The sequence below is a fragment of the Rhynchophorus ferrugineus genome, unplaced genomic scaffold (assembly GCF_030347505.1).
Source record: "Rhynchophorus ferrugineus isolate W39M unplaced genomic scaffold, kcgeb_rfMv2 rfM1, whole genome shotgun sequence".
Classification (NCBI taxonomy): Eukaryota; Metazoa; Arthropoda; class Insecta; order Coleoptera; family Curculionidae; genus Rhynchophorus; species Rhynchophorus ferrugineus.
In genome coordinates, this window is record NW_027472580.1 from 1,518,637 (window position 1) to 1,531,157 (window position 12,521).

Here is a 12,521-nt window from a genome sequence, read left to right on the forward strand (position 1 = left end):
CAAAAATTCTGTTCTCTATTTGATTTCCGACACCACCAACAAGATGAACTGAAGACAATATTAATAGATAAAAAAGTCACTATTTCAAAGGGCAAGGGATACAAAAGACAAAGAAACCACTTTCCTTAGAAGGGCATATCTTGTAGTGATCTTTTCAGAAAAATGTAATGCAAGATAAGAAAAATTAGATGGACAAGGAACAAAGATGTACACAAGTATAAGGAAAAGTTTCCCTTTAAAGGATGCATGATCAGCTGTAATTTCTAATATATAATGTATTACAAGATGAACAAAATTAGGTGCACAAACAACAAAGGGCCACACATTCATAAAAAAAAAGTACACTGTTTAAACAATATTATCGGTGCAATTGGACTCGAGTTTTATTTGTAGTACAAAAGTACCGACGGGAAATTGTTTTATGACAGGCAATAAGTCCTTCAACTTCTGGCATTTAATCTAGAATATATAAGGGAAGAGCGAGATATAGTGAATATAGTTCGTGAAGTTCCTTTCTTAAGATCGGACCGATAAACAAAACATCTTAACATTAAGAAAAAGACAATTGTTGCAAACGTTGTCAGATTTACCTAACCCAATCGCGGGCCTTAGTTGTCAACAAAAAATTGTGGAGTGGCATGAGTGTCAAGCCCTGTTCTGAATAGATATAGGAAATTTAGATTAGATGAGGATCCTAAATACAAAGCTTGGTGTCTACAGCTGGCGTTAGGACCAAACAAGAATTTACTTAAGCCTACAGATGATACGTTGCAAACTATATCGGAACACGAAACATGGATATCAATTAATGGTGCATCGGAATCTCTGACATTTAAGGAGATTAACCATAGAAATTGCTTTGGAGGGATGTATAAAGTACTATTGAAAAAGCTTAAAAGGCACTCATTAATTTTAAAATTACATTTTTTATGGTTTATATTATTTTATAAATCCATAATAAAACAATAGAACTCTAATATTTTCATTCAGTGCATTATTCTATCAAGAATAATTGAATCATTAGAATTAAATTGATATACGAACCCAACATTTTAGTAGAGTTTTAGTCAGTTTCCATCGTTCAGCGTTCTCTTTGGGATTTGGAATTGCTGTACTATTTAAGTGGCCTCAAACTGGTAAATGTTTTGCAATGCGAATAGTTTTGAGTAACGTCGGTTTTTGGGCTTATTTTTTTTCTTATCAACCTCAAAATATTTTATATTTTGAGTATTTTTTGGTATTTAAATTATAAGAGCTATATAATTTATACATAATTACCATATACCAGATAACTATTTAATCATTTATGGTTCAAATTATTCTCAAAAAATATAAAAAAGGGACTAGGACTCTAACATTTTCATCCAGTGCATTTTACTATCAAAAATAATTCTATGATTACAATTTAATATGTGTTGAAATTTCATTCAATTTTTATTGTAAAATTTACAATTTTTATGGTAGATACGGTTTTTGAGTTTATTCTATTGTTTTATCAACCACTAAATATTTGGTATTTAAGTTAAAAAAGCTATATAATTTATAAATAATTACTACATACCACATAACTGTTTAATCGTTTTGTGATTCATACTATTTTCAAAATATAAAAAAAGAGAATGGGCCTCTAATAATTTCATCCCGTGCATTTTACTATCAAAAATAATTCTATCATTACAATTTAATATGTTTTAAAATATCACTCAATTTTTATTGTAAAATTAACAATTTTTATGATAGATACGGTTTTTGGGTTTATTCTTTTGTTTTATCAACCACTAAATATTTGGTATTTAAATTTAAAAAGCTATATAATTTATACATAATTACCATATACCACATAACTATTTAATCATTTATGGTTCAAATTATTCTCAAAAAATATAAAAAAGGGACTAGGACTCTAACATTTTCATCCAGTGCATTTTACTATCAAAAATAATTCTATGATTACAATTTAATATGTGTTGAAATTTCATACAATTTTTATTGTAAAATTAACAATTTTTATGGTAGATACGGTTTTTGGGTTTATTCTTTTGTTTTATCAACCACTAAATATTTGGTATTTAAATTTAAAAAGCTATATAATTTATATATAATTACCATATACCACATAACTATTTAATCATTTATGGTTCAAATTATTCTCAAAAAATATAAAAAAGGCACTAGGACTCTAACATTTTCATCCAGTGCATTTTACTATCAAAAATAATTCTATGATTACAATTTAATATGTGTTGAAATTTCATACAATTTTTATTGTAAAATTTACAATTTTTATGGTAGATACGGTTTTTGAGTTTATTCTATTGTTTTATCAACCACTAAATATTTGGTATTTAAATTTAAAAAGCTATATAATTTATACATAATTACTAATCATTTATGATTCATACTATTTTCAGAATATAAAAAAAGGGAATAGGTCTCTAATAATTTCATCCCGTGCATTTTACTATCAAAAATAATTCTATCATTACAATTTAATATGTCTTAAAATATCACTAAATTTTTATTTTAAAATTAACAATTTTTATGGTAGATACGGTTTTTGGGTTTATTCTTTTGTTTTATCAACCACTAAATATTTGGTATTTAAATTTAAAAAGCTATATAATTTATACATAATTACCATATACCACATAACTATTTAATCATTTATGGTTCAAATTATTTTCAAAAAATATAAAAAAGGGACTAGGACTCTAACATTTTCATCCAGTGCATTTTACTATCAAAAATAATTCTATGATTACAATTTAATATGTGTTGAAATTTCATTCAATTTTTATTGTAAAATTTACAATTTTTATGGTTTTTGAGTTTATTCTATTGTTTTATCAACCACTAAATATTTGGTATATAAATTTAAAAAGCTATATAATTTATACATAATTACCATATACCAGATAACTATTTAATCATTTATGGTTCAAATTATTCTCAAAAAATATAAAAAAGGGACTAGGACTCTAACATTTTCATCCAGTGCATTTTACTATCAAAAATAATTCTATGATTACAATTTAATATGTGTTGAAATTTCATTCAATTTTTATTGTAAAATTTACTATTTTTATGGTAGATACGGTTTTTGAGTTTATTCTATTGTTTTATCAACCACTAAATATTTGGTATTTAAGTTAAAAAAGCTATATAATTTATAAATAATTACTACATACCACATAACTGTTTAATCGTTTTGTGATTCATACTATTTTCAAAATATAAAAAAAGAGAATGGGCCTCTAATAATTTCATCCCGTGCATTTTACTATCAAAAATAATTCTATCATTACAATTTAATATGTTTTAAAATATCACTCAATTTTTATTGTAAAATTAACAATTTTTATGATAGATACGGTTTTTGGGTTTATTCTTTTGTTTTATCAACCACTAAATATTTGGTATTTAAATTTAAAAGGCTATATAATTTATACATAATTACCACATACCACATAAATATTTAATCATTTATGGTTCATATTATTCTCAAGAAATATAACAAAGGGAATAGGACTTTAATATTTTCATCCAGTGCATTTTACTATCAAAAATAATTCTGTGATTACAATTTAATCTGTGTTGAAATTTCACTCAATTTTTATTGTTAAATTTACAATTTTTATAATAGATATGGTTTTTGTGTTTATTCTTTGGTTTCATCAAACACTAAATATTTGGTATTTAAATTATAAAGGCTACATAAATTAATATACAAATTTGGGTTACTGAAAATTCTTTTTTAATAATGCACAAACAATTGATATTAGAAATTATATTATAATTACTATAAATTAACGGAGCCAAGTTAAATTAATAATATTTCAAACCCAAGCAGGACTCGCACTCGACATAGCAATGTATGAAAGTGTCTTTAGTGTTTAGTTTATGTCGGCGGTACATATACTAAAATTGGAACGATTCAGAGAAGATTAGCATAGCCCCTGCGCAAGGATGACGCAAAATCGTGAAGCGTTCAAATTTTTTTTTACTATAACTAGCATTTTTTCGGCGAAGCTTTTGGCCATTTAGAAGGCTCTATGTACTCTGGATAGGTCATTAATTGGCGCATCATTACTTATAATATCGGACTCAATGAATTCTTTGAATAGTCTAATATCAGTAAAAACAGTCCACCCTTTAGTTATATCAATCAGAGAGCTACGTACAGCACTGGAGAGGAGGAGAATAGGGATAAATTATCTATGGGCTCCCTCTCACAGGGCTCTCTCAGGTAACGAAAGACTATTTGGTCAGCAGAAAGGACGATTAATTTAAACTAATCGTTCTATTTGGTAAGGAAGATGCTAAAACACACATATGGGATATATAAGAAACTGGGTCAACTAAATTGAGATATGCTAATGGAATATAATAAGTAGTGGGAGATCAAGAGTGTCTATCATCAACTTTCTAATATTAATAACTTTACTAAGCATCATTGCTCGGCCGCGAATAGGACATAGCAGACTAACTCATAAGTATTTGTTAAAAGGAATAGACCCTCCACAATGTGATGAATGTCAAATACAACACAGCATCAAGCACGTCCTTCTGGACTGTGGAAAGCTTAAAGTACTGAGACATCAACTCGGGATGCCAAGGTTATTAGAGCAACCAGTCCAACCCAATAATTTGGACGTGCTTATCAACTTTTTAACGGCCGCGGGATTGGTATAGCTCCTGTGATTCTCCTCTAGTGCAATTTGTATTGTTTATTATTTTAACTGAAATGTTATTTTGTATCATTTGTTTAAAAACTACATTGTGATCCGACCCTAAATAGCCCAAAAGGCTAATGGGTTTTTAAAATAATAAATCAATAAAAATAAGTAAAATAAAATTATCTCATTTTATTACTTATTTTTTATGGTTAAATGAGTTAAATGAGATATTTATTTAATAAATAATAGGTAACATAATTATCATAAGACTTAATTAGTCTGGTTGGCCTTGTAGTCAATATAATAAGGAGGTGTCTTCAGTTGATTACTTTGTTGTACCACTAACATATATTGTTAGTCAAAATTATTGGCTTACTGAGCATCATGTCGAATTCCTCATTTTTTCGGGTTAATTAAAATCTTCGATTGAAGAGAAGCAAGAGAACCAAGTCCTGTGAAAAAGCGAGAGCAAATATTATCTTTAGAAGAAGACTAGTTACAAGAGTTGGGGTCTACAGCTACGGTTAGGTCCCAGCAGAAATCTGCTCAGATCCAGTGATGAAAGTACATTGATGCCAATATTGCCTCAAAACATAAAGTCTCCAAAAACGTCAAAGGAAAGTGTTTCAATAAGATATTCAGATGACATTTTAAGGCAATAAAATCATTGTTTAAAATAAAAAATTATATTACCATTATACCTGATATTATTTGGCTGTCTTAAAGAACGAATTCTCATTGTTAAACTTAAAATCGTATTGTTTCCTATTCGATTCCCCTATTCCTAAGGTGTTTTCAACTAAACTACACTCAATAATAGTTACGCCCAGAGAATCATATCCTACACCCAGCAGAAAATAAAATTAGATGGAATCCAATTATCAAAGACTAATTTTCTTGTAAGGGATGTCAGCGACTTCAGAATTTCTTTTGAATTTCTTAATATCATTTTTGGGGGCCATTGGACCGATTTATTTAAAATATATCAATTTTGAATGATATAATATTTAATATATCATTACTCTAGTAACTTAAAATATAAATTATTTAAAATAATACAATAATTATAAGTGGGAAATGAAACTTATATAGAAATATTGTGTAATAATATCACAGTATAAAGTTATTTAGGATTCTAAACGAACTATTCAATATTATTTACCAGTTTTATCAAAAATTATTATTAGGAGACAAATTAAATTACTACCAATTTTGGAGTTATTATATTAAATAAAGTAATTACATTTTCCCATTGTTAAGTAATAAGGTATGATAAAAAAGTCGTAAAGCAATAGTTACTAGATAACGGATGTCCAACTAAACACGTACATATGTTAGGCACGCATATATAAAAATATTATCAACCACTTGTTCTGAATAAAAAAAAGGTATGCATGCCCAAGTGGTATACATTATTGCCGACAAGGGTATTGGACGTCTTTAACCCCGTTTTGTTCAAAATTCAAAATCTACTTAATAAATCTAACTTTATATATTTCATTCTTACCCATCAGAGTTATTGAAAGAAAGTGTCAATGACCAAGTTCAGTTTTATTGATACAAAACTACTATATTTGGCAAATTATATTTATTGACTTTTCCCCAATTATGGAGAACTATAGAAACCAATGAGAAGGACCATTTTAATAAGTTCAGGAGGATTAGATAGCATGACTTACTTTGTATATTAAGGAATAGGAGACCATCTCAAATCTGCCATTCCAGTCGAGATTAAAGTTAGTTGGTAAAAAGGTAATTCAATTTAATACCGTATCACTATAGTCACTCCAATAAACCGGAAAACGCACGTCATTATGGCTGTCGAATATATTTCTAAATTCAGTTTGTAAAATCATAAAATTCCTTTTAAACTCAGACTGGATTTTTCCCGTTCATTTTAATAACTAAAATTACTCTGGATAAAAAGAGATAGAATGAAGTCGTGGAAGAAGAATTTAACGTGGAGTCCGAACCACTGGCCAGTGATATCCGGTCTTACCCAGCCTGTTTACTGGCACGACTAGTTGTGAATTTACTAATTGCGACCAGTAGAAATTTGTGATCATATCTCTCATCAGTTACTTTGTACAGAATAATTTTTAGTGTGATCTAGCTGCACATAATATTATTATAAGCATTTAGAGGGGAATACAAAGATCGGCCTAACACAAAGCCTGCGACGTATCAAGATCATTTTGACGTTAGTCCTATTCGGGCTTAAATATTTTTATTAACACAATTATTACAGAGAAAACTATTAGTCTGGGAAGTATCCATGGAAGAATGCTGGGAAGATACATGAAGCTTCTTGAATCTAGGGGCTACAATTAAATCCATATGTTCTTTAGTTAGCCCTAAGCCTTATAATATGCGTGTATAAATTTAACAGCTCTCGGATCAATAGTTTGTGAATTATAGCATTTTTGAGTGAAGCAACTTTTATTCCATCAAATCTACAAAATTAGTTTGAATGACAGTAAATTAAAAATGAATTAAATAGCAGGCACTCTAAATATATCAACTGAACGTGTACATCATATCATTCACGAATATTTGGGTATGAGAAAGCTCTGTGCAAGGTGGGTGCCGCGCGAGCTCACTTTTGTAAAAAACAACAACGAGTCAATGATTCGGAGCAGTGTTTGAAGATGATCAAGCATAATAAACACAAGTATTTGCTTCGATATGTGATAATGAATGAAACATAACTCCATCATCTCACTCCGAAATCCAATTGTCTATTGGTCATCTGAATGGCCTGCACCCGATGAACCAAACTCCAAAGCGTAGGAAAACGCAACAGTCCGCTGGCGAGGTTATGTATTTTGGGATGCGCATGGAATAATATTCATTGACAACCTTAAAAAAGGAAGGACGATCAACAGCGACTATTACATAGCGCTATTGGACCGCTTGAAGGACGAAATCGCCAAAAAATGGCCGCATTTGAAGAAAAAGAAAGTGCCGCTTCTCCAAGACTATGCACCGTGTCACAAGTCAGTAAAAAGGATAGCAAAAATCCATGAATAGGGCTTCGAACTGCTTCCTCAATCACCGTTTTCTCCAGGCCTGGCTCCCAGCGACTGCTTCCTGAAGAGGAACGAATGAAGAGGTGATCAACTAAACTGAGGCTTATTTTGAAGCAAAAGACATATCGTACTGCAAAAATGTCGCCGAAGTACCACTACATGAAAAATATGTACATAAGTGGGATGAAAAATAAATTATAATGTAACTATAATAAAACAACTCTAACCTACAAACTATTTGGTGGTGGTTTAACCATATTTAAAATTTTCTGAAATATATGCATTAGATGTACTACAATTTTATTTGATAATGTTTTTTTTATTGTATTATTTAAATTAGTATTTTGTTATGACACAGTCGAAATAAGCGGCAACGTGCCATTGAAGGGAAAGGATCTTACAAAAAAAACAATAATAATTACATTTCGATTCAATTATATTTTGTGATATAAATAAAATTTCTGAAACCACCTGTTCAAGCCGGATAAAACGAAAGTTGAGAATATCAGGTAAGGCACGCCCTGGTAGCATAAATTTTTGTCGACAAGGGTTTTGTCGAGCCTCTAACCCCGTTTTACTCAAAATTGTGCGTGCCTAGCTAATAAATCCAACTGTAGACGGTGAATTTTTCATCTTTGCACCGCCGGGTCGATAAAATGTCAGAAGCCAAACGCTGGTTTATTCATAAAACGTCTTCGGCGAGGAAAGTAACGAAGAAAAATAATTAACATTGATGGGACAGGAAAGAAAACAGCAATTATAAATTTTAAATAGTAGGTATACGCTTTGAGGAAGAACAATGACGAATTCTGAGAATAGAGAAATAAATATCATCAAAAAATAGTATAAATTGGGGTGCCATGCAAGAAATCATAATTTTTCCGACATGACTTGATGTGAATAGTCAACAAAGGCAATTTTGGAGAAACGTCTCGCGAAATTCAATATCCAGAAGTCACTATTGTATACTTATTGCTTAATTTAAACACTATGCTAAAAGCTGTGAAGGCTTTTGAATACTTTACTTTTTTAAGTTTTTATGATGTCTTCCTTTTTTATTTGTTTTTAGAACCATATCAGTATGGTTCACATACATAAGGGTGTATTTAAATTATAATACGACTTAGTAGTTAAATGATGAGTAGTAGTAACATTATTACTAATAATTATACATCAAAATTATCAGTGAACTATCGTCATCAAATTGTACAATGGATTGCTTATTGCGGTTTGTAAATTCGTTTTAATAGCAGACAATATTTTCCTTCTCATTTTATTCCAGTTCAAAATAGATACAGTGCTGACTTATACCGAATCGTCCTGAAAAAATCGTTCTGTTGTCAAATGTCTGGAAACTGCTTCAAAGTATTAGTGATAATAAGAGGTTATAAACTGGCAAATACTGCTTTGTTCTATTCAATATTAAGTTTATGAAATGTATGTTTATGAAACCGGTGAGTAGTTTTTAAACGTAAACATAATTCAATACAATTACTTAAGACACAACTGTTTTTACGGAAAATTTATATAAAAAACGTAGAGATTTTCAACTCTTTGAGTGATATAAGCCATCACTTCAAACACTAGTAGGAATCATAGGTTTTAAATAGATAAAGGTAACCCACCAAGAGAAACAAAAGTTGATGGAAAGAAGTTAACGTTAGAATAACATTTGATTAGGATTTTAAATAATAATATTTTTGATAATACACTACAGACATATTGTTCTTCAGGCTAGAAATAATAATAAAATAAAAATATCCCAACTTGCAAGAACGTAAATTAAATTTTGAAGATCCCATGTTGAAGATTAAAGTATTTTAAGTTGTCACTTTGTAAATATAAATAAAATATCTAATTCTATTTTATGTGATTTACTTTTTACAGATATACCTGAAAAAAAACAGAATATACCAGGTGGCTGAACAGTGTATCCACAGAATGTAACTTCTTCATTCCCATCATTGCATATTCAATAGAATTGAATGGTTATGAGACGAGAGCAAGAATAACTACAAAAGACATGCAGGGTATGACACAAAATACAAGTAATAACTGTTTGAATATGTGGAAATGATTCAAACTCCATCAAACACGCAGAAGATATAACTGAAATGTAGTTCAATTGAAAGGTTATAATGGAAATTAACAGCTAATTACAGAGTTTATTTATTTACAAGGAAACAGCCTACCGATGGAAACAATAATTAAACTTAGAAGGTACATATGCACTGAAATAAAACATAAATACGTTGGATATAAAATTCTTAAATAGGTCAATTATGCCTCCAGGAGCCATCACTACATAAAAAATGCGCAAGAAATCTTCCTCATAGGTTATATAAAAAGGAGTTCAGAGTTCAATATATATAATAAGACATAACCCTAACCTACAAGCTATTATGACTGTATAATTAATTATATTACTTCAATAATATATGCATTATGTGTACTATAATGTTAAGATATATAATATGTATATAATATGTGTAATATTAATATATTATGTATATTAATTATCATGTATTATTAGGTAATATAGATTAGAATGTTGTGATGTCAGATCCAAAATTTACTAAAAGTCACAGTTAATGCAGCAACATTACGACGTTTCGATTTCATCAGTTTATATACTTTTCGCGTAAAGTAAACATATTAATTTTTCTAGGACAACTAAAACTGCAGGCTGTTAATAGTATTTAATCAATGAATAGACGACGCGCGAACAAAGAGGTGTTCGACGACTTCATCGGCAACTCGCTTTCCAGTCCTCTCACCTTTCGCGGCTTCTCCATCTCGAGCAGATGGTTATACAAAACTTTATTAAACTACGAAGCCCTCTCTCTCAATACGAACGAGATGGGAGTAGTTATTAGTCTATGTGGGTGCAGTTTGAAATTGGAATATTAAAGCATTTCATATTTCAATGAATTGTGAACCAAAAATGGCAGAAATAGGTAAGTACCATCTATCAATAGAGGATTTCTCATTACAGTGAAAGTGTAAATTGTGGATCAAAATATAATAATAAAAATGTATTTCGGCTATACTCTGCACAGTAATACAAGGTACTGATTTGACTACAATATGTATGGTCTTACTGATTCATCCTGCAAGTTCTATATTCTGAAGTATTTCTCTCTCAGGTTCTCTTAGGTCGTCCTCTGATTGTTCTCCTAACCGTCTTTGCTTCCCATGTTGTTTTTACCTATCTTATGACCTTCATGTGACGTAATTATGCCCACTCCCACCACTGTGAATTATTCTCTTGCTATGTGCTCTTCCACTAACTCAATATTGAGATCTTCTCTTATTCCGTTACTTCTCATCCTATCTCCTTGTAACAATACATATCTTGAATGGTACCTCTGTAAATTGCTTTGTACACCTCCATTTTATTTTGCTTGATATTTCCTTGTTATTGATGAATCTGATATTGATAATGAAGTACAAATTTATGGTCTTTCTACTTCTGGCATTAATTTACATCCCTAGGCTTCCATTACTGTCTACTTATATACCTTTGCTTTCCTTAGTTTACAGTCCCAATTGAATATTTACTACTTCTGGCTCTCCAGTCAACATAACTTGGGATGGATTTAAACTTTCGCCTTGTCTTAACAGTACTTGAGTTTTGTTGTGCTCCAATTTCTACACTGCTATTTATCCTGTGTATTTGTTGAATTTTCATAGCAGTAACTGGCTCATCTGTTTTTTTTGGATTTAACTTTTTTACTTAATGTACTGAATATATGGTCTTGTATAGTTCTTGCCTTTGATAATCTACTCTACGATTTCTTAGCCGCTTATTCTAGAATTGGTTTACATTAATTCTACAAGATTTTATATAATTCCCGCGTATAATAACGCTTCATTATTTTTACCTCTTCAGTTATTATTGACGCGCATCTTTTTCCTCCTAATTACGAAATAACCTGGCTAAATTAAAAACTATTTTATTTAACTAAAACTTAAGTTATAAAGAATAAACCGGTAAAACAAAAGGTTTATAACGATAATCTTCACACTATCAGGGGGCACAAATTCTTATATGTCCCATTGCTTTTCCATAGAGTCCCTATTAGTAATTGGCGCTTCTAGTAAGAGAAATACTTATCCAATGGTGATTTAATTTTCTTAATAAAGATATATGTCCATAGATATTCTGAGCTTCACATTTTCCTCACATTTCGAAGGTCAACACGCTTCTCTAGTATTTATATGCTTCTTTACACCATCGGAAATCCTTAAAAGAGTGAAAAAGTTAATTAATTCACTCTGGCTTTTGGCGTCTACATACCAAATTTTTACGAACTTTTAGAGAACCAAATTATTAGAAACTAACTTACCTGAATATTCCAAACAAGTGCATTTTTGATACTAATGGGGCCATTTTCAATGTCATAAATAAATAAGCTTGACATGAACAAACTGCAGTTATACAAATATATTAGTCGCCTAAACTATTTTCTACAATTAAATCTCCTTTTGTCTTTCGTGCCTCTATTATTACATACTTTTTCTCTTTTTTAAGTTTTCAAAACAGTGCAGATAACTAATATTCATGTTACACGGCGTAATTTATTACACCATAACCACATCATAGCCGTTTAATTAATACTGAGTGAACTGCTGACTAATAACACTAAGATTGAAGTCTTTCAGATACACTGCTTAAGACAGAATTTACAGATTTATCTCTGGTATAGTATCTGGAAGAAATTATTTGTTTAAGATGCAACAATCAGTACACAGTTGAAAACAAATTTAGGGACGCAGATTACGATAGTTTGAATAAAAGAATTAAGTTCGTTAC

At 30.0% G+C, this 12,521-nt stretch overlaps 1 non-coding gene across 1 annotated transcript; it reads left to right on the forward strand.

Annotated features, from left to right (window-relative positions):
- Window positions 1-3,896: 3,896 nt before the first annotated feature.
- LOC143189383 (U6 spliceosomal RNA) lies at window positions 3,897-3,999 on the forward strand. Its single transcript, XR_013003842.1, has one exon. It is a non-coding gene; the product is annotated as a U6 spliceosomal RNA (small nuclear RNA).
- Window positions 4,000-12,521: the final 8,522 nt, after the last annotated feature.